Source organism: Staurois parvus, unplaced genomic scaffold (assembly GCF_062004578.1).
Source record: "Staurois parvus isolate SC_StPar_1 unplaced genomic scaffold, SC_StPar_1.0 ptg000886l, whole genome shotgun sequence".
In the NCBI taxonomy this organism is placed as follows: Eukaryota; Metazoa; Chordata; class Amphibia; order Anura; family Ranidae; genus Staurois; species Staurois parvus.
Window position 1 is genome coordinate 1,086,807 of NW_028318682.1, and position 27,695 is coordinate 1,114,501.

Below are 27,695 nucleotides of genomic sequence, written 5' to 3' on the forward strand. Positions count from 1 at the left end.
CAGGGATTGCTTGATACCAAGCAATGGTCAAGTAGACCAAGAAAGATTGTAGCTACAACTGCCAGAAGAATTGTTCAGAATACAAAGAAAATCCCACAGGTAACCTCAGGAGAAATACAGACTGCCCTGGAAAAAAGATGGTGTTTTTTTTCAAGGAGCATAATACAACGATACTTGAACAAAAATAAGCTGCATGGTCAAGATGCCAGGAAAAAGCCCTTACTGTACCAATGCCACATTGCGGCATATGGAAGCAACCGATGGAACACCCACCTACCTCCAATCCTATCCGATCCGTTCCACTTCCATATAAGCAGATCGGAATAAAGGGCAGTCAGTTGCAAATGTACAGCCAGTCCATTTACATCTGACTGCCTATAGAGCAGAGAGGTCTGCATCTGTGTTCAGTCTACATAAGCGGAGCGGACATGGACCTGTCATCCATCCACTCCAATCTACTCAGTGGAGGATTAGTGGACAGATCCCCCACTGAGTAAGCAGATTCAAATTAATTCTGCCCTATGTGAAAGAAGCCTAAAGGGTCAACTCTGCACTAACCACCACGTAAGGGGACACTTCTCTGACTACCAATGTAAGGGGACAGTTTACTGGCCATCAATGTGTGGGGATACGTCTTCACTAACCACAATGTAAGGGAACACTTACGTGGCCACTTGTGTATAGGAGTTGGCCACCTATATAAGAGTAGACTCTTCCACTTATCAACAATGTAAGGGAACACTTTACTGGCCACTACTGAAAGGGGACACTTCACTGACCACAACTGAAAGGGAACATTTCATTGACCACTAATAAAAGGGGACACTTCATTGACCACTAATGTAAGAAGACATTTCACTGACCACTTATTTTTAGGGGACACGTCACTGACCACCAGGGAAACAATACTGCTTTATTTTCTGGTCATATTACTGTTTATTTAATTTTATTGCTACTAATGAAAATTTTATCCTATAAACGTGATTGTCAAATATGCCAAGTAAATCACATTTTGTATTATTTTATTAATTCTTATAATGAATTCTTATATGTCAGCTTAGCCTTCACATGAATGTATCATGAGCTGTAGATAAAGTAGTTTATAGCAGGGGTTCCCTGAAATCTGAAAGTTATTTTAAAGGTTCCTCCACATAGAAAAATTTTGATAAAGGCTGCTTTAAGACTTAGATGTAAGATGTGTGATTCTTCAATGTAATAGATGCCTCCCAAAGTTACATAATTTATATCTACTACAATGATTTATCTGTTTTTCAGCTCCGACAGCTCTAACAGCAGCAGATAATATGGCATGTGTTATGTGTTACACGGATACTGGTGATGAAGTTTCACAGAGCCCGGTCCTCTCTGGCTTTTGTTGTGCTTCGCTGAGCTGCCGTCAGTCATTTTGACAATTGGATCCACAGAATAGCTAATCTGCTTATCAACAAACGCTGTGCTGGGAAGTAAAAAAAAAAAAAGAGAGAGATAAAAAAGAGATACAGTTAAATTTAGTGATGTTAAGAACTTTTGTTACAGTATATTTACAGTATATTATGATTATCTTTTACGCTTTATTACTTGTTTTTTCTCTTCCTTTTTATTGAATTTTCAGCACCTCAAGCAATATAAAGAAGCAACAACACAACAAAAAAATCATTACAATGAAAAAAAAAAAACAAAATCAAGAAAAGCCTCAAACACAACTTTATTTCCCTAACCAGCTTCACCTCCTATCCTCTCCATGGCAAAATTAAATATTTATCAATGCCAGTCACAAACACAAGATGCAAAGCATCTCCAAAAAAGTTCAAGCCAATCCAATAAAAAAATTAAAAAAAGAAACTGAAGCATTGTGGTAACTCTTGAAAACTATTATTCAATAAATATATTGAACGAGAAAACCTGAAAAAGTAGCAATATTGATATGTCTTTTCACCCAAGAGCCATCAAATCCAGTGTGGTAACATCACTCACAAGCTTGCTGAAATGTTTGCTCATATCTTTCTCTGTGCCGTTGTCTTGAAGAGGAGAACTAGAACTGCGTACCAAGAACATCTCAGTCTATGGGGTGGCTATGCTAATTTCCAGGGTCTTCCTAGATCTCATACACGCTCCCGGAAGCCGGGACTAAAGCTGAAAATGAGTGCATCAATTTGTTAGAGCACTATAGAAAAAAAGTGGGTGAATAAACTTTGTTGAAAAAAAAATGGCCCCATTGGACTGCTAATATAGTAAACAAAGGGCGCCTTAATTTTATTTTATTATTCTACGCATTTCTTAGATATGCTCCATACCCTCAGGATGATGAGAAATGGCATTTTTGTACTGAATATATAAAAAATTACTAGACATAAAGCATATATGAGTATATATATATACAGTATATATATATATATTATATTATATTATAATATTAAAATAACAGCAGTGTAAAATAGTAATGGAGGGAGGGGGAGAGGAAGACCCATAATAAAATCTCACCCCTTGTTAGGTTTTAATGGTGCCAAATCCCGTATTGAAAAAAAAAGGATACATCATCTAGGGCAAAAATGGTTTAAAACTTAATGAATCATTCAAACCAGGGGGCTGTGTAGCAGCCAAATTATGTATCCATCTAGCCTCTTTGTGAAGGATATGATGATCCCAATCGCCACCTCTAGGTTCTAAGTGGACTCTTTCAAGAGCAAAGAATCTGACACATTGGGATTCTTTGAATGATACCATGTACCACGTGTCGCAAGTTAGCCTGCAGTTTCTTGTTTGTGTATTCTTACCTCCTTGCTGCAGTGCTGTTCCTCATCTCTTTCATGTGTGTTTGTCTGTGCTCACCTATGGGCATCGTCTGCTGTTCTCTGGGTTTTATTTCCTTCCCTTCCATCACTTCCTGGCCTGCCTCTATGTTTGCCTGTCTCTATAAGACATGCTCAGACTAGGCCACTTTGCCTGAGCAACTTCCTAGTTGTTGGAGCTCCCTTATGTTACTACTGTCTGAATCCTATACTGACTACTCGTGTACTGACCCCGGCTTCATTCTCTGACTGTGCTTGTTTTCTGCCTGTTCTGACCTTGTCTAGCCTATCGGATTCCATTTGTCTCCTCCCATTATACTTTGCTCCTGCGAGCCGTCTCCTCAACCTCATCAGGGCGTAACTGGGGGCCGCGACCTGGTCCCAGCTTGCTGCAAGTCCATCCCCACCATCAGGGGCTCTGGTGAAGAAGCAGGCTGGGGCTTAGACTCCACGCCCTGAGGAACCCCAAGTTGAGTATCAACAAGAGCTCACTACCACAGGCGCTGACACCATGTCTACCTATAGGGGATGTTTGTATGGGACACAATAAACAATTGGATGTTTTGATGATTTTTTTCAGTTTAATTATGGATATGCGGCTTTGTCCATTTGGCGCACCTCTGCGCCTCTGATTGAGGGACCCCTCATTCTTGGATCCAACATTCATGGTTCTTCCTAGCTTTCTACAAATGTATTGATGTCATCATTGGGTAAATGTAAAATGTTGTTTGGTATAAATAATATTATTTTCTTTCAGTATGCTGTATGCTCATTTTTGGCCTTGTTTATATATTTTTAGAATCATATGTTATATCTCCCTGAGGAAGAGGACTATTGCCCCACGGAACGTGTCAGAGAAATAGTCAAAGTACCAATTCGGAGCTAACATGTTAACTATGGTTCTTATGTTACCTAAGATCATAACCTGTAATGTTATGTGTTGAACCTGTTTGTTATAAGCATTACATGCTTTTTATGATGAGCATTGTGATTGCTCAGATTTCACAACCACAATTGTGGTTTTAACTCTGTCAATAAAGTTGTGTTTTTTCTTTGAATATACATTTATTTCATGGTATGGTGCCTCTTAAAACCCCATTTGTTTTTCCAGTTAGGGTTTTCATATTTTTCAGCAGTTTAAATCAGTCATGCATCCTCAACTGCAGACACAAAAAAAACAGAAAGCATAGTTCCTCATTACAGGAAAATCCTCATCATTGGCTAAACCCCAAAATGTAAATTGCACATTAAAAAATTAAAAATGTGTGACAGCGGAAATGGATAGATGTGAACAGGGTCTAAGCAGTTTGCTTGGAGTTAAAACGGAACTAAACTGTATCTGAGCACCACAAACTGAAAATGCCATTTAAACATGTGCCCTCTGGAAGATTTTACCCCCTTCTTGACAAGGGTATTTTTTTGCTATTCAGCACTGTGCTACTTTAACTGGCAATTGTGTGGTCATGCAACACTGTAGCCAAATTAAATTGTTATTTTTTTCACACAAATAGAGCTTTCTTTTGGTGGTAGTTGATCACCACTGGGTTTTTAGTTTTTTATTATAAAAACAAAGGCAGAAAAAATTTAAAAAAAGCTATATTTTCTACTTTTTGTTATAAAACATATCCAATAAAAAACATCAAATTTCTTCATAAATTTAGGCTGAAATGTATTATGCTACAAGTCTTTGGTAAAAAAAAAAATCCCAATAAATGCATATCAACTGGTTTGTGTGAAAGTTATAGCATCTACAAACTATGGTAAATGCAGTATATTTGAAAATTGATAGATCCTAATGTACTGTCAGCTGGTCTCATTATCTGAGAGCCAAAAGTGGCAGGACAGTACAAATATCCCATAAAGACCACCTTTTGGAAAGTAGACATGTGGGGAGGTGCAGCGGGGTGCTAGCAGGAAATACACAGAGCCTGGTTGTAGCAAAATTTTAAATTTGTATTCAGCAGAATGCCAACAGCTAGCTAGCTAAAGAGTGCCACTCAGGGAATCACAGTTCAATACAGTCACAGATACAACTAAGGAGAGGTGCCAACAGCGTCTGTTTAGAGGATGAAGTGTGGCCTGGCCAGTTTGGTCCCAGGATGGGAGGCTTCTGTAGATGGTGCGTCCGTAGCCTTTCCCTCCTCGTCAGGAACCTATCCCTACCACTAGTTACTGTCCCTGACAGACGGGGTCTCCTTCCCTACACTAGTCACTCAAACAAAGGTGTTCCAAACCCCGGGGGCAGGGACTTAAATAGACCCTGCTTACCCAAGATAACCATCAAGAGTCACATGGCCACTGTGTAGCCAACCAGAACCTTGCGCCATTGACCCAAGAAACCATAGAAAAAACATGTTTCCCTTGGACTTCCTCTCCAGACTGTGGTACCACTCGAATTGAGTGCCACCTACGGTGGAGAAAACATACTGCACCAGCCTATAGACAGCCTGGGGTATTTAGCAAAAGGCATGGCGAGTTTTTGGAAGTTGTCATTTTTCGGACACAATTTTTTTGAGAAATTAAGAAAAGCACAGCGTCATCATATTCTTTTTTATCTTATTTAACTTTTCTCTTTTTTTAATTCTTTTTACATCCTGCCATCAGAGTAACTCAGTGTCAGAGCAGGCTGAATCGCGTAAATATGTGACTGTGCCAGCACTTGCCGCTGTAAATCTGCTGTGGCAATGTGGCAAGTGGTAATTAATTTTTAATATTTAAAGCAAACTTCCCCATCCATCCATGTCTTCAAGCTTTATTTTGTTTAGAAATCACTTTGAACCCCCCCCCCCCTGCATTTCTGGCTGTGGCCATCTTGAGTGAAGGCAGATGATTCATGTAGCATTTACTTCCTGGAATCCATAGGGCGGGTGTGCTTAGTTGACAAAGCCCCTCCTCATCTCCTCTATGAGGGGGTCATGAGGATGTCGGGGATGTGTAATATCAGTTTAGCCTAGGCCAGAAACCAGGAAGAAACTTAAGGCATGTAAAAAAGGTTTAAAACAAGTAATTATTATCTACTTTGATATTCATTTACTAAGGCTAACAGTATAAGGATTACAAATAGTGTTACTAAACCCATGACACTGCATTCAATATATCTGGTCCCCCACAGTATACAAAACTTGGAAATGCAATTATTTTAGTAAATATAAACTGCTAAATACTTTTTCTCATCAGCAGTTAGAGCAGTCTTGTGACTTCTATCAGTGTCCAGCAGAGCACGGAGGAGTTTTCTTTCTCTCCTGATTGTCTTATGAGGCTGCATGACCCCTGACCCTCTGTGTGGACAGTGCGTATTGGCCCTGTGCTGCTCACATACACCCTCCCAAGGAAAAAAAAAACTCTCTAGCTATACACACCAAACTGAGCATGGGCAGCTTGCCCCTAAGGCTCCGTTCTATCAGCAGATTGATTGGGGACAGTAGAAGAATGGGAAGATCAGAGAAGACAGGATCAAACAACCTTTTTACACAATGTAGAGGATTAACCCCTTAGGTTCCACAGTGGGCATAACAAGCATGCTTTACTGCATATACAGACTGATTTTCCTGTTGTGGGTTTAGTAACACTTTAATGCTGACTGAGAGATCTTAGTTCCACTTTAACTTTCTAGATCTCTGTAGATGTCCTTCTTCTGTAAATCCATCACTTAGACCATATCTCTTCCTTATTTAGTGTTTTCTCCCAAAAATTAAAGGGGGTTGATGTCATAATAAATGATAGTGTCGATTGTTTTAAAATGCCAGTCAAGAAATCTTTTTAAAGCCTCTCAAGCAACAGCATGCATTCGATATAATTCGATATAATTCGAAACAACATTTAATAAGCGCAACCAACATGGGCTCTAAAATGTACATTGACAGTCCTATCCTACAGGTACAATTCTAAAGACATAAAGCCAGAGGAGTCAAACATCTCAGGGGTGACTTTTCTGACACCACGCGCCCTTCTGCCAAACACAAGTCGCCATGCACCGTCCGCTGCAAAGACGAGGCAAGTGAGCGCTTGTTATTATCTCCCGCGGCCTGATAAAATATGACATGTTGTGCTAGTTATTGCAGACAAAACCAATTAGCTTCAGTTCATGGTCATCTCACATAACAAACGCGATATGACAATTTTTGTATTACCTTGCGAGACACCATTTGCAGCTTCTATTAACTTGTATTAATATGCAGCACAAAAAAAGGACGGCGCCTGTCCATGGGTTCATTTAGGTGTTATTGTATCATAATGCATTTTTATGAGCATCCAGACCCATAAGTAAGTAACTGCATGATTACCAGACAGTATCCTCAGTTATGAAACGCATTAACCTCTTCCAGCGAGAGGCACTTAGCTGCTGGCAGAAAACACTTTAATGTGGCACTTTGTACAGCAGGTACAAGTCAGAGATTTTATGTAAAATATATATCTATTTACATATGTCATGACAGATACAACAAGGTATAAAAGGCAATATACAGGATTAGATGGTCGTAAATGACTTAAATTATTATTTTTTTTTTTTTTAAGCACATAGCACTTTATTAATTGTCTTTTTTTGTACTGCTACAAACAGATACGCACTGGAAGATGGCTAGATGAATTCATAAAACATAACATTGCATTATAAACTAGAAAAAGAGTAGCTCTGGAAAATAAAGAATTCATACAAGGTCATATACACTATATTGCCAAAAGTATTGGGACGCACATGAACTTCAATGGCATCCCAGTGTTAGTCCGTAGGGTTCAATATTGCGTTGGCCCACCCTTTGCAGCTTCAACTCTTCTGGGAAGGCTGTCCACAAGGTTTAGGAGTGTGTCTATGGGAATGTTTGACCATTCTTCCAGAAGCACATTTGTGAGGTCAGGCACTGATGTCAGACAAGAAGGCCTGGCTCGCAGTCTCTGCTCTACTTCATCCCAAATGTGTTCTGTTGGGTTGAGATCAGGACTCTGTGCAGGCCAGTCAAGTTCCTTCCTCCAAACTCGCTCATCCATGTCTTTATGAACCTTGCTTTGTCCTAGATTGTAAGCTCGAAAGAGCAGGGCCCTCGAACCCCTCGTGTAGTGTATTGTTACTGTCTTGTCTCATGTTCTGTCCCCCTTGCTACTGTACAGTGCTGAGCATACCCTTTGGCGCTATATAAATACTGTATAATAATAATAATAGTGGTGCGCAGTCATGTTGGAACAAGAAGAGGCCATCCCCAAACTATTCCCTCCCACAAAGTTGGGAGCACGAAACTGTCCAAAATGTCTTGGTATGCTGACGCCTTAAAAGTTCCCTTCACTGGGACTAAGGGGCCAAGCCCAATCCCATGAAAAACAACTCCACACCATAATCCCCCCCCTCCCCACCAAACACTTGGCACAATGCAATCAGGCAAGTACCACTCTCCAGGCAAACAACAAGCCCAGACACATCTATCAGATTGCCAGAGAAGCGTGATTGATCACTCCAGAGAACACGTCTCCACTGCTCTAGAGTCCAGTGATGGTGTGCTTTACACCACTGCATCTGATGCTTTGCAGTGCACTTGGTGATGTAAGGCTTGGATGCAGCTGCTGGGCCATGGAAACCCATTCCATGAAGCTCTCTACGTACTGTTGTGCTAATCTGAAGGCCACACGAAGTTTGGAGATCTTTAGCTATTGACTCTGCAGACAGTTGGCGACTTCTGCACACTGTGCGCTTCAGCATGCGCTGACCCTGCTCTGTCAACTTACGTGGCCTACCACTTTTTGGCTGAGTTGCTGTTGTTCCCAGTTGCTTCCACTTTTTTTATAATACCACAAACAGTTGACAGTGGAATATTTAGTAGCAAGGAGATTTCACAGGTGGACATATTATGGTACCACGCTTGAATTCACTGAGCTCCTGAGAGCGACCCATTCTTTCACAAATGTTTGTAGAAGCAGTCTGCATGCCTAGGTGCTTGATTGTATATACTTGTTGCCATGGAGGTGATTGAAACATCTGAATCCAATTATTTGGAGGGGTGTCCCTATACTTTTGGCAATATAGTGTATCTCAGATAAAATTTCCTGCCATGTTACCTAGTTTTATTCCACCCAATATTATCCAACCATCTTCACAGGAACATACAATTTATTTTTGCATATATCTTATTTATTAGATTCAAGGTTAAAGATTATTATTATTATTATTATTATTATTAATAATAAAAATATAAATTATATATTATATATAAACTGGGTCTTTTGAGTTTATATAATAAAAATATACATTTCAAGGAGTAGAAACTGCATTTACTTTTCGACATACTCCTCTGCTACATTTATACACTTTTCCCAGCGTTTAACTAATGCCTGGAAAGCTTTGGCATAGAAAGATTTATAAGTACACCTGAACTATCCTAGGACAGCCATCATCAGTGATGAAATGCTGACATCTGAGGAACTCTTTTAGGGGTCCAAACAGGTGGAAATCACTCAGAGAGAGGTCCAAACTGTAAGTAGGATGTGGAAATACCTCTCAGCCGAGTTGCGAATTTAGTGCGGTGAGCAGTATGAGCTTGTGCATTGTCCTGGAGAAACAGGACGTCCTTAGTGATCAAACCAGGCTGTTTTTTCCACCGACGTGTATGCACATCACTCAGGACACGACAGTAATATTCACTGTTAATAGCGGCACTACGGGGTAGAAAATTCACATGAATAACACCACATTTGTTCCAAATAACATCACTTGTGGTGAGTCTGCATGCCACCATTGCTTTGATGCTCCTTTTGATTCTGGCAGTCAAGCTGTCTTGCCACCCAGTGTGTGCTAATTTTTTGAAAATGCTAATTATTGTGTTTACCGTTCCAACAGAAAGATTTGTCTCTTGTGGAATTATACGACAGGTTATGCGTCAATTATCCAGGATCAGGCGTTTCACAAGCTGATGTTCACAGGAATGACTACTGTGGGCTGGGAACCACCACAGCCTGGATCATCACTGACGGATGTACAGCCATCTTTGACATGTTTACACCATTCAAATGTCTTACTGGGGCTGAATGTCTCATCACCGTACTGTGCTTGATGTCTTCTGTGGATAGCCACGGTTTTTACGCCTTCGTTCACAAGAAACGTCATCACCACACGCTGTTCCATGCACGCACTAACACTGTTGTCTGCCATCTTGATTAACGGTCTCTGGACTGGCCCACAACACGTGCGCCGCCTATCAGTAATAGGATACACTTGCCACTTACTACTGTGTGTAGTACCGCCACGCTAACATCCCTTTTTAGACCTGTAAAATTAACCGCTTCCCAACCGCGCTACAGCAAAACTACTGCTACAGGGCTGTAGGGCTGCACAGCATAACGTATATATACATGATTTTCTATTTCTGGGTAGGGGGCATGCGTGTGCCACCCTACCCATGCTGCCATTTGCGGCTACAGCTGTCAATCAGCAGGTCCCGATTGGAGATTCCCCGCTGACACCTGGCGATCGCTGAGGAACACTGACATTGGAGAGGCCTGTATGTAAACAATACAGATCTCTCCCGTCAGCACCAGCATGCTTACATAGTAAAGCACACACAGACAACGTAGTGAAACAGCACACAGTTACCCTTTTGATTGCCTCAGATGTTATCCCCTTCCTGCCCAGTGTCATTAGTACAGTGTCAGTGCATTTTATTAGCACTGATTAATGTATTAGTTTCAGTGGGGATGTCAGTGGCTGTTAGTCAGTTCCCCCCCAGTGTCAGAATGCCCGTAGTCCCACTATAAGTCGCTAATTACCGCCATTACTAGTATATAAAAAAAAACTCCAGTATATATACTTCCATTTGTAGACTCTATACATTTCTCGTAAACCAATTAATTTACACATAGTGGGATTTTTTTTTAGCAAAGACATGTAGCAGAATACATTTTGGCCTAAATTTATGATGAAGTTTGATTTTTAAAATTTTTTCCTGGATATGTTTTATAGCAAAAAGTCAAAAATGTTTTTTTTTTTTAACTGTAGGTCGTTTTTTGTTTATAGCACAAAAAATAGAAAACGCAGAGGCAATCAACTACTGAAAGAGAGCTTTAATTGTGGGGAAAAAGGACATATATTTCATTTGAGTGCAGCTTTGCATGACTGCGCAATTGTCAGTTAAAGTAACACAGCGCCATATCGCAGAAAAATGGCTTGGAAGGAGGGTAAACCTTTTGGAGGGCAAGTGGTTAAAAGTGGTTAAAAGTCCTCAAACACCCTTCGTATATGTATTGTGTGTGTATATATATATATATATATATATATAGAGAGAGAGAGAGAGAGAGAGAGATAAAGAGAATAAGGTTAAAGAACCCTGCCTGGAGTTTGCATGTTCTCACTGTGCCTGCGTGGGTTTCCTCCGGGTACTCTGGTTTTCTCCCACACTCCAAAGACATGCTGGTAGGTTAATTGGCTCCTGTCTAAATTGGCCCTAATATGTGTATGTATGAATGTAAGTTAGGGACCTTAGATTGTACACCCCTTGAGGGTTAGGGACTGATGTGAATGTACAATATATATATGTAAGCTGCTGCGTAAATTGAGGGCGCTATATAAGTACCTGAAATAAATAAATAAAACCCAGCAAGCTCTGCAAACTGTCATGGATGTACTATGCATTACATGCCTATTTGTAAAATAATGGTTTTATAGCACTAATTAAAAACAATATTAAACATGAATTTTTAAACTTAAAAACTTTGGGAAAAAAGTTCAAATAAACTGGAATGAAAACATGATTTTTTACTTAATGCAATGCTGTTGAGGAATAATGCTTTTTTGATTACAGCTCTATCGGGTACAAGCAAGGTTATCTGTGCCTGATCTCTGTCTGCCAGGGAGGAGGGACTCTCAAATACTTTCCCCTTTCCTAAACATTACAGGACACACTTGATTTTAACCAAGTTGTAATCATTTCAATCATCCCTTTGCTGAGTAAAATGTAATTATCGGAACACAGACAAACCTTAAGGGCAATTTTAATTTTAATTCCTTTTTATCCAAATTAATAATGTGCTCTCCATCTTTCTAAGTCTTCAGTAGTTACCCCTTCTTCTCCTCTCTAGTTATAATTCTGTTCTGTGACTATGTACCAGGCTAAACATAGAGAATATAAATAGAAAGAAAGGAAAGAAAGTATGTCTATATACAGTGTGCATGTGTGCGCGTGTGCGCGTGTGCGCGTGTGCGTGCGTTTTTCTTTTTTCTCTGTTTTTTTCTTCTTTATTGATTTGCTGGTAAATAATTTTCAAATGAACATGAAGAAAGAAAGAAAGGGTATGGAGTGATGATAGCATCTTCTCTTTCAATACAGCACAGTACATCTATGAATTCATGATACCATCAATGAAATGCAGCTCCCCGACACCAGCAGCACGTATGCAGCCCCACAGAAGGACACTGCCACCACCATTGTTTGCAATCAATGGCCCATATTTGTGGGAGTATTTTGTAGTATAGTGTCCCATAGAAAATGTTGATTCTGAAAGGAAAGTAAAGGTTTTCTGACAAATCTGTTGGGGTGTACTCATTTATGCTGAGCACTGTATATTGGAATTTACGCAGCTTTTACTTTCTGACTGCCTATCACATTTCTTGAAGTGCTAAAATGCCAGGGCAGTACAAAAAAAACCTTAAAGACCCATTTTTGGGAATTAGATACTCTAAGGAATTTGCTGAGAGGCATGTTGAGTCCATGAAGCATTTTATTTTTTACCACCAAGTTTTGGAAAATGACAAAAAACATTTTTTTTTTACACAAAGTTGTCAGTGAAATATATATTGCTCACACATGCCATGGGTAGATGTGGAATTACACCCCAAAACACATTATGCTGCTTCTCCCGAATATGGGGATACCACATGTGAGAGACTTTTTGACAGCCTAGCCACATACACACACACAAAATCCCATGGCCATCTTCAGGCTTTCAAAGGGCATATTTCCTCATATCACTTCCTCAATACCTATCACAGTTTTGGAGAGATCTGCAAAATTCTCACCAGTTCTCCTGGCAAATACCTTGAAGTGTTTACTTTCTAAAAAGGGGTCATTTGGGGGGGGGGGTGCTTCTACTATCTTGGCATTTCAGGGCCAACATTACAAGCTTGTGCCACACATCACCCACTTTTCTAACCACTTGAAGACCAAGCCTTTTCTGACACTTTTTGTTTACAAAAAAAAAAAACAATTTTTTTGCTAGAAAATTACTTTGATCCCCCAAACATTATATATATTTTTTAAAACAGAGGTCCTAGAGAATTAAACGGTGGGTGTTGACATTTTTATGTCACATAGTATTTGTGCAGTGATTTTTCAAAAGCAATTTTTTGGGGAAAAAAAATCACACTTTTTAGAATTTTAATGCACACAAACACAATATATTGCTCAATCATTTGATAAAATATAAAAGATGATGTTACACTGAGTAAATGGATACCAAACATGAAATGCTTTAAAGTTGCGCACGCCCGTGCAATGGCAACAAATTACATAAATTTGTAATATCCATAGGCGATGCATTAAAAGCCTTTATAGGTCACCACTTCAGATTTACACAGGAGTTCTAGTACTAGAACTACTGCCCTTGATCTGATATTCGCAGTGATACCTCACATGTATGGTGCAATATCTGTTTACATATAGCCATGGGACCGCCGCTTGCGTTTGCACGCAAACACAGGGGTGAGGATGAATTTTTTTTTTTATATTATTTATTTTGCTTTTTTTTATAACTTTTACACTGTCCCTTTCCTTTTTTTTTTCTTGATCGCTTTTATTGTTATCACAGGGAATGAATTAAATGTTTGCAGCTTTCGGTCTCTTAAAGTATAGAGATGATTGGTGGCATTCCAGTCTCCGATCAGCTCTATTGTCAGCCAGTGGAACTTCCGGCTGCATTTTTGGGTTCCCTGGTGGGACGTGAGAGTCCAAGAAAACCTTGGAAGGTGGCAGGAGAGGTGGGGGAGTCCCTCCCCGCTGCTTGTAAAAGCGTTCCAGAGGCTAAATAGCAGCTAGGATTGTTTTTATATGAAAGCCGACCACTAGCTGAAGAAAACGATACAAGGATGATGCCTGTAGCTGATCATCTCAGCATAACCACTCAAAATCCAGCGACGTACCAGTACGTTGCTGGTCCATGTTGGGCATATATGTAGCAGCAGAGAACATACAATGAATTGGCTCTGTGGATCAATATGACCGCAATTCATTATTTTTTGTAATGCCCGTGGTGAGGGTTAGGCCCATAAAAGTTTTAAATTCATAAACTGTAATAGGTTTTCATGTGAACTGTCTGGCAAGAGCTGAATTTGGCTGGGTGGCGATATATTGTTGTGCGTTTAAACTGCTTTGGCCCACAATCACTTGGTATAAATCTTCCATGAAAAACAACGGAGGGGCTAAATGCTAGTGCTGGCAGAGAATGGGGCTGATCCTGCTAACTCTGCATTTTCGGGGACACTATACAAAGGAGGCACTAGTAAAGCTCTATTTGTGATCAATATATTGATCTGTACAAACACTGTACTAGTAACGGCGGTAATCAGCAACCTATAGCATGAGTGCGATAGTGTGCGTGCAATCTAAAGCTAGCTGACCCTGGCTGGTTGGGGCACTAACTGACCCTGACGCTATCTGATGTCGCTAGTGGCAGGAATACAGTAATTAGTGAAAAACTCTATATACTGACACTGTACTGATAGCACTGGCTGGGTGACACCTGATCAAAGGGTTAATATGGGCAATCAAAGAGTTTAATGTGCTAATTTAACGTGTGCATGTAAAATGTAGTGCTGCCGTGTTTGTTCTTCCTTCCCTGGATGGCATAGGGGGCAGCGGGGGGGGGGGGGGTGCACGCACATCCAGAAATAGAAAACAACTGAAGATTACGTTGCATTTCCCAGAACCGCTGCTCACCTGCACATTGTTGGCAGGTGTATGGCAAGTAGTTTTAAAAGAAAATTCTCTCAATCATTTTTTTTTTTAATTTGAAAAAAAACAACTTTTTTAATACATTCATTAGAGTAGTGAAGTGTTACCATTGTGATCAAGGATTTTTTTTTATTTACATTTTTTTGCACTTTGTATTGCTCTGCAATGCAAAGCTTGCTTTGAACTTTCATGAATGTTGTAAGGTAATGACAGTTCAATGCAATAGTGATCTGTGATTGGCTCCAGCTGGTCACATGGTACAGGGTGCTGTGATTGGCCCCATGTGTCATGTGAGAGCTATGGACCAATCACAGCTCTCCAGGAACAGAAGCAAAGCTTTTATGAATCAGATTGATTCTTAAAAGCTTTGTTGTCATTGTGATCACGTGATCACCAAGTCCCGATTACCAGGATTCTCATTCCGCTGTGTCCGGTGAACACAAACCTCCTGCTGCAGCCTCCCACTTTGTGACTCACCTCTAAGTTACAATTTTGCAGTCTGATCACTAGGAGAAAGGAGATGCTTTCTCCCTACTGCAGCAGACTGATGGCATTATTTTATCCTTGGCAAAGTCACTGGAAAAAGATTAATGCTGTATATTGTGACATGTTATAAAGTTACTGATAGAACCATTTTAACCACTTCAATACAGGGCACTTATACCCCATCCTGCCCAGACCAATTTTCAGCTTTCAGCGCTTTGAATGACAATTGCGCAGTCATGCAACACTGTACCCATATGAAATTTGTATCATTTATTTCATACAAGAGCTTTCTTTTGGTGGTATTTAATCAATAAATAAAACAAAAAACACCTGAAACTTTTGAAAAGAAAGCACACTTTTCTTTGTTTCTGTTATTATTATTATACAGGATTTATATAGCGCTGACAGTTTGCTCAGCGCTTTACAATATAACGGGAGACAATACAGCAACAATAAAGTTCAATACAAAAGGGATAGGAGGTAAGCTCCTTGGAGCTTACAATCTAAGAGGGAGGGAAAATTTTGCAAATAAATAACATTTCTTCATAAATTTATGTTAAAATAAATTCTGCTACATTTCTTTGGTGAAAATAATAAAAATAATAATAATATTAATTTAATTTGTATTTTTTTTTCAAATGTTTCTATTTTTTTTTTTATTACATTATTTTTTCTTTATTTTACTATTTTATTTTTCAGCATACTGTGACCAAAGCAATACAATGTTACCATAGTAACATTGCACTTCTCTGGGCAAGTGATCAGAATTTTTCTTTTTTTAACACATTATGATTGCTAATACCAATGTATTTAATTGATATTTGCAATCATTGTTACTGAATGAAACTGATTCATTCAGTCTTTTGTTGTGATTAGCTGTGATTGGGCAAAGCTGATCACATGATACAGATGGGCTGTGACTGGCCATGTCTGTATCATGTGACTGCTTTGACCAATCACAGCTAACTACGCAATTGTATACAATGGATGGCATGGCAGGAAGCCATCCACTGCATACAATTGACATGTGATCTGCTGTGATTGGTCACAGTGGTCACATGACACTGGCAATGGGCCGGTGTAGTGATACGTCATCAGCTGTGTCCCGTGGACACAGCCAGTGACAGATTGCGCCGCTGCGCGGCCACATGAGAGTCTCATTTTGAAAGGACATCATATGACGCCCAGTCACAACGTCGAGTGTCCCACCCGCCCATCATTCTGCTATAGGCCGGGCGAGAAGGTGTTAAAGTATAACTACAAGCAAATCTATCTTTTTTTTATTTGGATAGAGTGGAGAGGAATTAGAACACCTGTCAGTTTTTATTGTTGTCTGTGCCTCTGTTAAGGTGATTCACTCTCTCTATTTGTCCTGTTTGCCATTCTCATTGAAAGTCAAAGTAACCCAAAATACCAAATTTTGCATTGTCTCCAGAACAGTAATAGAGGGGAAGTCATCCAATGAGGGTACTAGTTCTGGTGACCTGGGGGTCCCAAAGGGATTCTTTTAATTTGCATGGATTTCTTCTCACTTCCTATTTTGGCTATGGGAAGTGATGGTAAATCTCCCTATTGTGACAAAGAGGGCAAAAATAAACCTCACAGGGGTTATAACCCTCCCTTACTCTATCCAAAATGAAAAAAAAAAGTTTGGCCTATAGTTCTACTTTAAGACTAAAGTTAAATGCTTCTCTTTAGTCTATTATTACTGTTGTTGTTTTTGTTGTTGTTACTGTGATATTTTGTGTTCATTTTCTTTATTTCGCCTTTACTTAATCAGTGTGTTTTAACATCATGCAAAGAGCAATTTTAGGCCCCATTCACATTACTGCATAGCAAGAACGAGTGTTCCTGTTACGTGATTTTGACATTGCGATTTTCATGCAATTCTGCCTGTCACATAGGGCAGCCCATTCATTTGAACACAAGCTTCACATGACTGTGACAACTGCGGCAGAATCACATTGCATGTTGACTGCCATTGAAAGATAATGGCACCCAAATGCATGCAGCAGTTGGATAACTTTTAAACATTACATAAGCACAGTAATCACTGCAATGTCAAGCCTTCAATATACATAGGTTCCCTGTGTTTTCCCTGTTGTTATTACCTAGAGCAGCCTTTCTCAAACTTTTTTACCACAGAGGATCGCTTGAAAAATATTCGAGTCTCAGGGAACCCCTGTTAAGAATAGTCAACCAGGGTGCATTGGGAAAATGCCCCTTACCTTGGTGGTCAATAGAAAGAATGCCCCCCCTTACAGTGGTTGCCTGTATGCCATCCTTACAGTCAGCTAAAAAGATTATTGGTGTCATCCCTTTGGCTCTTCCAAGTGGTGTTGGACATGGAAATATGCAGGCACCATCAAATGAGTAGTCAAGTCAGCCACAGCTCAAGGAACCCCCTGACAACATCTGTAGAAACCCTAGGGTTCTATGGAACCCTGGTTGAGAATGACTGACCTAGAGAGTCTGTAAATGGTTCATAGGTAGAACCCAGATGGAATACAATGCATAATTATGTACTATGAAAAACAAACTACAGTACCACTAAAGAATATATTACATGACGGTCTGCTCACTTCTCTACACCATGCAGTATTCAAGCACGTTATCTAGCTCTAGAACAGAATGTCTTTATTTCTTCACTACATATTTTGGAATTGTAATTCATTTCCGGCACTTCCTCATCTAAGACCTGGAATTCTATATGGTCCATCTCACATCCATGAATATCTCAAGAAAGTGTAGCTTCAAAAAGTTTCAGTGGATATGCAGTTGGCTAAAAGATTTTTATCAGTGCATAGTTATACAAAGGGTTTGCTTTGAACGGAGACCAGTCATCAGTGGTGCACCACAAGGCTTGATACTAGGTCCTCTACTTTTTAATCAATTTGCAATAAAATAAATAAAAGTTTATTGGTTAAGATGTATTTATGCTGATAACACAGATGTGTGAAATAGGGTTGACAATGTATAAACATAAAATTTCCACAATGTAAAAAGGCTGCATGGTGCCAGACACAAAGTGATTTCCACTGCCAACAAGAAAGAATGCAGTATGTTCCTGTGTATTTTTATACTCAGCTTTTCTCTACCATATACTGTACCTCCAAACAGACCGCAGCAATATGGTGCTGCTGCTAATTAATATGCAAGCAATGACCAAATTGGGTGTATCACCTGCAAGTACGGGGTTATGTATGGTCATCCATGAAATCCAGACATTAACTAATCACACATGCTCACACATGCAATGCAGTTTGTGTTTACACACTGTCCTCAAAAGGAGTATGGTACAAAGTTGTCCATTCATTCTTTTACTTGCTTGCTATATTCTGAGTAGAATGCACATTTTAGAATCCATTCTTTTGAATCCATAATAAAGCAGATCTGAGAGATTTGCTCACTATTAATTAAGAGGTTGATATTACCTTACAATTCAGACACAAACATCAATAATATCTCAAAAGAAGTTTGAAAATAAAATTGTACCAAATTCACATCTATCCCTTACTGCCTGACAGATGTCTCCTCTACTGTGGACCTCCTGTACATAATGTGGACTGAAAACATTCTGGCACCAGGTTCACACTATTATACAAAAATCACAGACCGCCCAATCCCCAAGGAACCTTATTCCTACTCCCCTGCACTATCATTCCTGGAGATGCGAAGTCCTGTAAAAAGAAAATGGAAACATTGGGGGGGAGAGAACAGTTTTATTTTTCCATGTAAATAAATAATGTATCTATGACATGTTATTCAAACTATGTCACATGAAGACCTTAATGAATGATTTTAGACTTTATGTAAAGTCTTAAATTATTGCAAGTTCTGTCAGCTGAAGACAGGAATACAATTCATGTAACACAGTACTTCTCAATGAAGTTCTCAAACAAGAGAAATATGCATTTTTGCCAATAGGAGGCACTGCAGTGGAAAGGCTCCAGTTTATTTTTCTTGTGGGCTCTATTTTGTACCTCCTACAGTTCAGTGAATGTTGGGATGAAGTAAATGATAGTTCTGTCTTCTGACAAATTGGTTTATCTTTATAAACTTTAAATGATTCCTATTAATTTAGTTTTTTCTTTTCCGTCTCTCAGTAAAATGGTGAGACCAACATCTAGAGTTTGGAAACATTTCTGCAGGGCAATTTCTGCTGAGAGCAAATTTGCAATTTTCAAATATTGTCAGAAGAAATAATCTTTTCCAAATGCTACAAGGATGACAAAACACATCCCTGCATGCCAGAGGTGCCCTAAAGACATTAAAAAATAGTTTATGGAATTAAATGAGGTAGCTTTTCCCTTTTCTCTTTCCAAAAACATTCTTTCTGCTGTTTTCTTTTCTCAATGTATTGTTTAAAGCACCAATCAAAAGTTAAACCTTGATATGGTGCTAAAATATATACAGTAGATGGACCTTACATCCCCCAAAGTCCTTATCCTGCTGGCACAAATAATGGCAGTTACATACCTTTTTATTTGCCTTTTGTTGCTAATGGGCCAATATGTATAATTTGTATGTTGATGGTTTCTTTTTTTTTGTTGTTGCTTTTGAGAGAAAGGGGGTGGTTCTCATGTACAATTGAAATGTTCTTAACATATACAATTCTTGTTTTTCCATTTGTAATAAAAAATAACATTTTAAAAAGAAAGTTTATTTACTGAATAAGCTGTATTTTTATTTCAAGAAAAATACTTGTATATACACCGCAATTCACGTTCCCAGTGTAACAAAATTACTTTCAATTGGTAAAACTACTCCACACTGAATTTTTTTAATTTTTTCCGAAAAAAAAACAAGGGAAAACATTTTTTTTCTCATGGCTTCAGTGTTTCTGGAAATGTTACATCTCTACATAAGACTTAGAAAAACTCTGTTGTAATTCGTATTGTTAACATTCCTGAACCCTGCTCTCTTCTCCACCAATATTACAACAATGGCTACAATGTCACTATCATCAGACCGGTCACCTGTCCTACTATCCTCATTCTATTAGTCATTTATCCTTCCCCTTATTTATTTCCTCTCTTCTTCCCTCTACTCCATCACTATCTCTCTGGAGAGTGGCCAAGGACACTGGTCACCTTCTGCCACCCACCCTCCTTCACATAAACCAAGGTTGTATCCTTCCCCTATCCAGTGGTGTATGTAGGTTTTGTTCTGCCCTAGGCAACACAAAAATCAGCCACCCCCACACCCCCCATGGAGAGAGCCTTACACCAACCAACGACACCCCCCTCATGGAGGAAATAGCCTGAGACATTGACCTACAACACCCCTGACCCCACCCCCACCCGAGAGAGCCTTCCATTATCATTGCCCCCATACACCGCCTTCCCCACCCGGTGAGGGAGAGAAAGACACTTACCTTCACAGCTCCAGACATCCTCGGGAATGAGAGTCGGGCTCTGCATATACCGTCAAGCAGCCCACAGCCTCTTTGGGATTCCACCTGATCCCCATGCCACGTGTGTCCCTTCTTCAGTCCCTTCTTCCAGGGGCTAGTGCTGCCCCCCTGAAAAATGCCTCCCAAGGCAAATACCTTGTTTGCCTTGTGGTAAATACCCCCCTGCCCCTATCCCACCCACTCAAAATTCCCTTGTGTCGCTTCCCCCATACCTGTAGGCAGGTGCAGTCTATATTCTCCACTGCAGGTGGCTCTCAACCATGGCGACAATGCAGCTTGGGGAGAAAGTTGGGAGAAACTGGGTTTCTCTATGGTTTCCTCGGTCACCTGGAGCAGTGATCCAATTGGATGTGCTGGACCCAGGTGACCCTGGCAGATCAAGAAGAGTTTTTTTAAGTCCCTGCCCCCCAGGATTTTGTGCACTTTATGTGACTGGCTAGTGTAGGGATACGTCACCCATCTGTCAGGGACAGGACTAGTGGTAGGTAAGGTTCTGGTAGAGTAGGGAAGCCACGAAGCTTCCCTTCATGTTGGACCAGCCAGGCTGCGCTTCTTGTGGCAGATGCTTTCGGCAGCTTTGAATCTACACCCTGCTTACTCTTCTCTGAACTGTTGTAAGTGTCCCGGTCGGTTGAGCCTCCCCGTCAGGCCTGTTTGTACTGTTTTACTATTTCTGCAATACGCCATTTTTAGCGATTCGTGACTCTATGTGCTTACTACTCAACATACCTGCCTCTGAAGATGAAATACACCCCACCCCCTTACCTCAGTAATCAACAATCCCTCCCATGAATTAGCCCCAATTCCCTAAACCACCCTACTAATTATACTAAAGACAAACCCACAACATCACAGACCCCACATCGCATCCTTCAGCACCCCAACTAACTGATCTTTACTTTATACACTAATGAACTGGAAATGTGCAGACTGACAACAGGAGGTTTTCATTTTGGTTGCCATATTTTAATGTCATTGTGCTGATCTCAGATTTTGTTAGCATACTGTATTATTTATTTAACAGTTTAATGTTCCATTAATAATACACCTAGGAAAAATACAGTATATACTGTGTTAGTCACCTTTGTTGATCTTTACAGTCTAACTTAGCTTTGCTCAACCAGGGTTCCTTTAACATTAGGATTCCTCCAGAGGTTGCTAGGAGTTCCTTGCACAATGAGCAGCAATGGATTGATTTTCAGTCTGACGGTGCCTTCATAGTTCTAGCACCAGCACCACATGGTTGAACTCATCAGATTGGGACCAGTGGAGCTTCTCCTCCTATTTTTCAAGTAAGTAATCACTGCCACCAATGATCATGTTCACTATCAAGGGATGACTGACCCCACTGACCAGCAATGTAAGGAGAATTCTTCTTTCTGTGCCCCAGTGTATGGGGGCCCTTCCCTAACAACCATTGAAATTGGCATTTTTCTCACAGACTACCATTTTAATTAGTATTTTTTTTTTTTCAAAGACAATAAGTGCAACAGGGCATTCTTTCCACTATCACTGCAAGGAAGTCATTCTCTTACTGAGCAAAAGTGTGGTTTGACTAATGTGTTTTGAGCTGTAGATATACTGTAACTATTTTAGTGGTTTTTGAGACCTGGAAAGTATTGGTTCTTTCATGGTAAAAAGGTTTAGAAAGGCTGATTTAACCTTTACTTTCTCTATCTAAAACTAATAGTAAAAAAAAAAATGTGTTGACTAAAAAAAAACGTTGTGTTGACTTCTACTTTATCATTGTAATACATTATCAATCTGCTCTTACCCTGGCATAATTACCCCCATCTCTCTTTCTCTGCCTATTTACTGCAGTTTTAGGATTACTTAAGAAGATCTTACTGTTGGCAAACTTTGTTTTTAATTTTCTTTCCAAAGAACTCTATTTTCACTTAAATTGCATTCTGCCAATAAATTTAAATAACTAAACCTGCATAAAGTGTCATTTACATAACAACACTGGATTTTAGCCAGAGTCAACTATTCCCGGAAGTCTCCTAGAGAAGAAAGAGCTGAGAATAGTCATTAGTGATACATAAGATTTAGGCTGTCAAAACAGAAAAACAATGCAAAAAGTATGTGCCAGGAAATGACAGCCAATACATTAAAAAAGCACATTTGTTTAAATAAACAGTATACGGATATTTTCCATGCAGAGCTCAATCAATGTCAGAAGGCTTTTGCTGCAGTGGCAGAGGAAGAGATTGAAAACCTAAAGTTATACTCCAGACAAACAGCTAGGTACACAGATGAAATACATAATATATATACTTAAGAACTGTTTTACCTGCTAATGGATTTGTATTTCTGGCAATCCAGTCCTGAGATTTACACAGCTCTGCTACAAAGCATGGTCCTGTCTAGCTAGGTACACAGATGACATACATATTATATATACTTAAGAACTGTTTTACCTGCTAATGGATTTGTATTTCTGGTCATCCAGTTCTGCGATTTACACAGCTCTGCTACAAAGCATGGTCCTGCCTAGCTAGGTACACAGATGACATACATATTATATATACTTAAGAACTGTTTTACCTGCTAATTGATTTGTATTTCTGGCCATCCAGTCCTGAGATTTACACAGCTCTGCTACAAAGCATGGTCCTGTCTAGCTAGGTACACAGATGACATACATATTATATATACTTAAGAACTGTTTTACCTGCTAATTGATTTGTATTTCTGGCCATCCAGTTCTGCGATTTACACAGCTCTGCTACAAAGCATGGTCCTGCCTAGCTAGGTACACAGATGACATACATATTATATAAACTTAAGAACTGTTTTACCTGCTAATTGATTTGTATTTCAGGCCATCCAGTCCTGAGGTTTGCACAGCTCTGCTACAGAGCATGGTCCTGTATAGTAGGAGAAAGGATCTGATCTTTCTCTGCTGCAGTTTGACTTTTACTTTCAAGTCTCCTCCCCATCCAATAAGTTACCTATACTGCATGCAATTAAAAAATAAAAATAATTTGAGTCCAGACGATGCACACAAAAGTATTTAGATACTCTAAGCAAAGCTGTAAAAGCTAATTCCAGCTTTCTAACAATGTTTTAAAAATACCTACACTTAGGATGTAGCGTGAAACATAATCAATCTTCAGCCTTCCACCGCCAAACCGCTGGGGGTTCTTCTCCCTGCAGGCTCCTGTTAGTTTCCTAAATTCAGCATGGCTGTGCATGTCTGTCCATACAGCTGCGTCATTCAATTACAAAGATCAATGAATATTACAAGCCCCGTTTGCCACCATGGATATAGCTTCTATATATAGACCTACAGAACAGATAGAGCACAGTCCACATGTTTTCATCTGCTGCTTCTCTGCTAACAGAAAACAGGAACTTTATTATAAAGAAAAGAGATTAATCATAGATGCAGCCACAAACCTATAAACACTGCCATCTACTGGTTGAAGAATATATCTCTACTGAATACTGATACTGATGTACAGCAGTTGTTGCACAAAAATACATGAACAATACATTCCAACACAAAGAGACTTGTGGATTTCAATAGGGCACAAGTGCAGTAAACTTACCATACTTACTGTTCTTTCATACTTCCTCCAGCCCTGTAATCAAAGGTTCATACTTCAGTACAAACTGTGCCATCCAAAGCAGTGTGCTTACAGTGAAGCACACAGACATCACCCCACAGTAAAACACACCCAGCACACAGTTAAACCTTTGATCGCCTCTCACGTTAACCCCTTCCTGCCCAGTGTCATTAGTACACTGTCAGTGGGGTTTTTTAGCACTGATCACTGTATTGATGTCACTGGGGATGTCAGTGACACCAAGTCAGTTCCCCCCCAGTGTCAAAATGTCTGCTGCAGTCCCGCAGTCCCGCTATAAGTCGCTGATCATCACCATTACTAGTTAAAATTTAAACAAAAATAAAATAAAAATATCCCAATATATATACCGCCATTTGTAAAAGCTATAACTTTCACGTAAACCAATTAATTTTTTTAGCAAAGACATGTAGCAAAACGGATTTTGGCATAAATTTATGATGAAATTAGATTTTTTAAATATTTTTACTAGCAAAAAGTTAAAAATATTTTTTTTTTCTCAAAATTGTTGGTCTTTTTTTTATAGCGCAAAATATAAAAACTGCACAGGCAATCAAATACCACCGAAAGACAGCTCAGTTTCTGGGGAAAAAAGGACATAAATATCATTTGGGTGCAGCATTGCATGACCGCGCAATTGTTAGTTAAAGTAACACTGTGCCGTAATGCAAAAAATGGCCTGGTCAGGGGTAAATCCTCAGGAGGGAAAGTGGTTAAAAAAGGAAGTCCTCCAAATGAGGGACAGTTGGGAGCTATGCTTTAAGCTCCATAATCTGGGTACAGGTGCACTTTTTTCCTCTGTTCCTCTTATCCAGCCAGTGACGCACCTCCTGTTTTAGAGTGCCCCTAATCTGGATGAAGGAGCACAGGGGGCATTACATCTAAGAATTGGTAAGCAGCAATATAATAAATGTTTGTTTTTAAGTTTAATCCTGCTTTAAATAATATATTTAAATAAAAAAGTCAGCAGCTACAAAAACTGTAGCTGCTGATTTTTAAAATCTAGACACTTGCCTGTCCCTCGGTCCAGCAGTGTCCCCACCATGGCTGGTTTCACCGGCCGTCTTCTCTCCACGGCGCCGGCATTTTCAGTGTGGGCACCCGGCTGTGTCAGCTTGCAACTTCACAGCCGGGTGCCCACTGCGCATGCGCGAGTAACTCTGCACTTTGTGAATGGTCCTGAAGTCTTCTGGGACCTGTCACACGTCAAGGACAACTTCCTCTTCCATTCACCTTAGGAAGTGGGAGCGAGTACCTGTCAAATTCGGGTACCCGCTCCCCAAAGGCGACAATCCCCAATGGGGAGCGGGGGACAACGCCTTAAAGCAGAACTTCGCCTTTTGGGTTAATTTATGTCTTTTATATTTGCCTGGAGTTTAGCTTTAGAAACACTAAGGTCCAAATGGCAGGTTTTCTAGAAAGCACAGCCTGCTAGTACTTACCTTCTCTGGCAGGGGAGAGGTATCAGCGGTAACAGTAAATTTATCAGTAAATTCACTGCAGGCCAATAGCATCAGTTTATACAGTGTGGACACAGACAAAACCCGCTCTGTCCTCTAGGCGAGCCTCTATATTACTGCGTTTGTTATTTGGAAAAGCCAACATAAAAGAACAAATAAAGATCAGGAAAGTACTTTGTGGTCCCTTAACCGGGGCTGTGGTAGGGAGGTGTCCTTTCTCTACATATTGTGTGCTAAAAGGTATCCCTTTTTATAATTTCAGAAAATTGGGAGGTATTGCCATAGATTCCCTTTATATTCCACCCCCAGGAACCCAGCTGGATACAGATTTTGATGGTAATGCATTGCCTGGTGCAAAATAATCCATGTTCGTTACAGTTTATCCATCTTGTATTTCTGCCTATATTTCCCGGTATGCTGTTTTGTTCAGGCTTAAGTTGCTTTCTTTCTGCAATATATTCAGTCTTGGTGGCGATCACTTACATGCCTGCTTTCTAAGCTGCTTGGGCAAGATTCTCAGTCATTTCCACTAGGGTCTGCACTGATCTTGTCACCTGTGTCACTGCAAATCACTCTTGGCAGCAGGACTGAGCTCAGCGAGTGACACCGGGCCAGGGGAAGACGACGGGGGATTTACAAGGAGATACAGCTGACACGAACACACAACTCACCTTATCAAACGAAGGGGAATTCATATTTTATCATATTGTATCTAAACAGCACAAAACTGCCAGGCTGAAACATATATATGTATTACTGACAAAATGAAGCTACAAGATGCTGAAAGCCAAAAAGATGCTCGTTAATGCAAAGAGATGAGGAATAAGATGTAACATTTAGCTTACTCCTCATTGCCGCAGGTTCCAGCACTCTCCTCTGCTCCGGCTTGTGAGCAGTCCCACCCTACCCTCACCTACAATGCAGGGCTATTGGGCTTGCTCTGTACTTGATGATGTCACTGTGTGGCCACAGCCTGGAGCACCTTATAGAGGAGGGTGCAGGGGGACCAGTTGCACAGATAGAGGGAGCCAGTCAGAGCAAGGAATATAAGGATTACACCTCCCCCCCCCCATGAGGCAGCACAGTGGCTAAAGGGTTAGCACTTCCACCTGACAGCACTAGGCGTGTCGGTTCAAATCCCAACCATGGCACTACCTGCCTGGAGTTTGCATGATCTCTCTGTGGTTGCGTGGGCTTCCTCCAAATACTCCGGTTTCCCTCCAAAGCAGGGGCGGACTGACCATTTGGAAACTCGGGCCTTTTTCATAGGCTTTTTGAGTTTGGGCAAGGACACAGGGGCCCCATGATCCCCTATTGCCCGGGGGCCCCATGAGTTGTCAGTCCGCCCCTGCTCCAAAGACATGCTGGTAGGTTAATTTGCTCCTATCTAAACTGGCCCTAGTATATGTATGAATATGAGCTAAGGACCTTCGATTGTAAACTCCTTGAGGGCTTACAGGCATTAAGCATGTGGGCATTAATTAATTTCAATGGCCAGAAAAATAATTTATTCTAGCCATTGAAATGAATTAATGCTCAAGCACTAAATGCACCCAGCGTTAACACATGTTTAGGTGCATTTAGGCACGTTTAGACACATTTACATGCCTCAAGCGTTTTTTCTGCCAAAATGCTGCTGCTCCTGGTTTCACTTGCAGTGGGGGGGTTTTTACAGCTCCAAAAAGCCTCTGCCACTAAAAGCTTCAAAAAATCTCTGTGTGCATGGACACATAGGATAACATGGAGGAGCGTTTGGAAGCTGTAAAAAAAACACGTGATGGCTCTAAAAGTGGCTTCAAAAACACCCTGTGTGCATGAGGACTTAGGGGGAGGTGCTCTTAAGTTCACAGATGACAACTGCTGAGAGGTGATAACATTGTTTGAAATATCAATTCAGTGCACAAAAAATGAAAAGACACTTAATTTCTGGTAAAATCACCAGATATTTTTAAATACTTACATGAAATGTACTGAAAAAAGGAGAACTAATGCATCCACCACAATTAAGGATCTGTAAGCTGCAATATATA

The 27,695-nt window shown here is 40.1% G+C and overlaps 1 long non-coding RNA gene across 1 annotated transcript; it reads right to left on the reverse strand.

Moving 5' to 3' along the window:
• Window positions 1-1,005: 1,005 nt before the first annotated feature.
• On the reverse strand, window positions 1,006-23,947 carry LOC149442425 (uncharacterized). Its single transcript, XR_016307190.1, has 3 exons — window positions 23,699-23,947; window positions 23,417-23,574; window positions 1,006-1,456 (listed from the first exon to the last, which is right to left on the reverse strand). It is a non-coding gene; the product is annotated as an uncharacterized LOC149442425 (long non-coding RNA).
• Window positions 23,948-27,695: the final 3,748 nt, after the last annotated feature.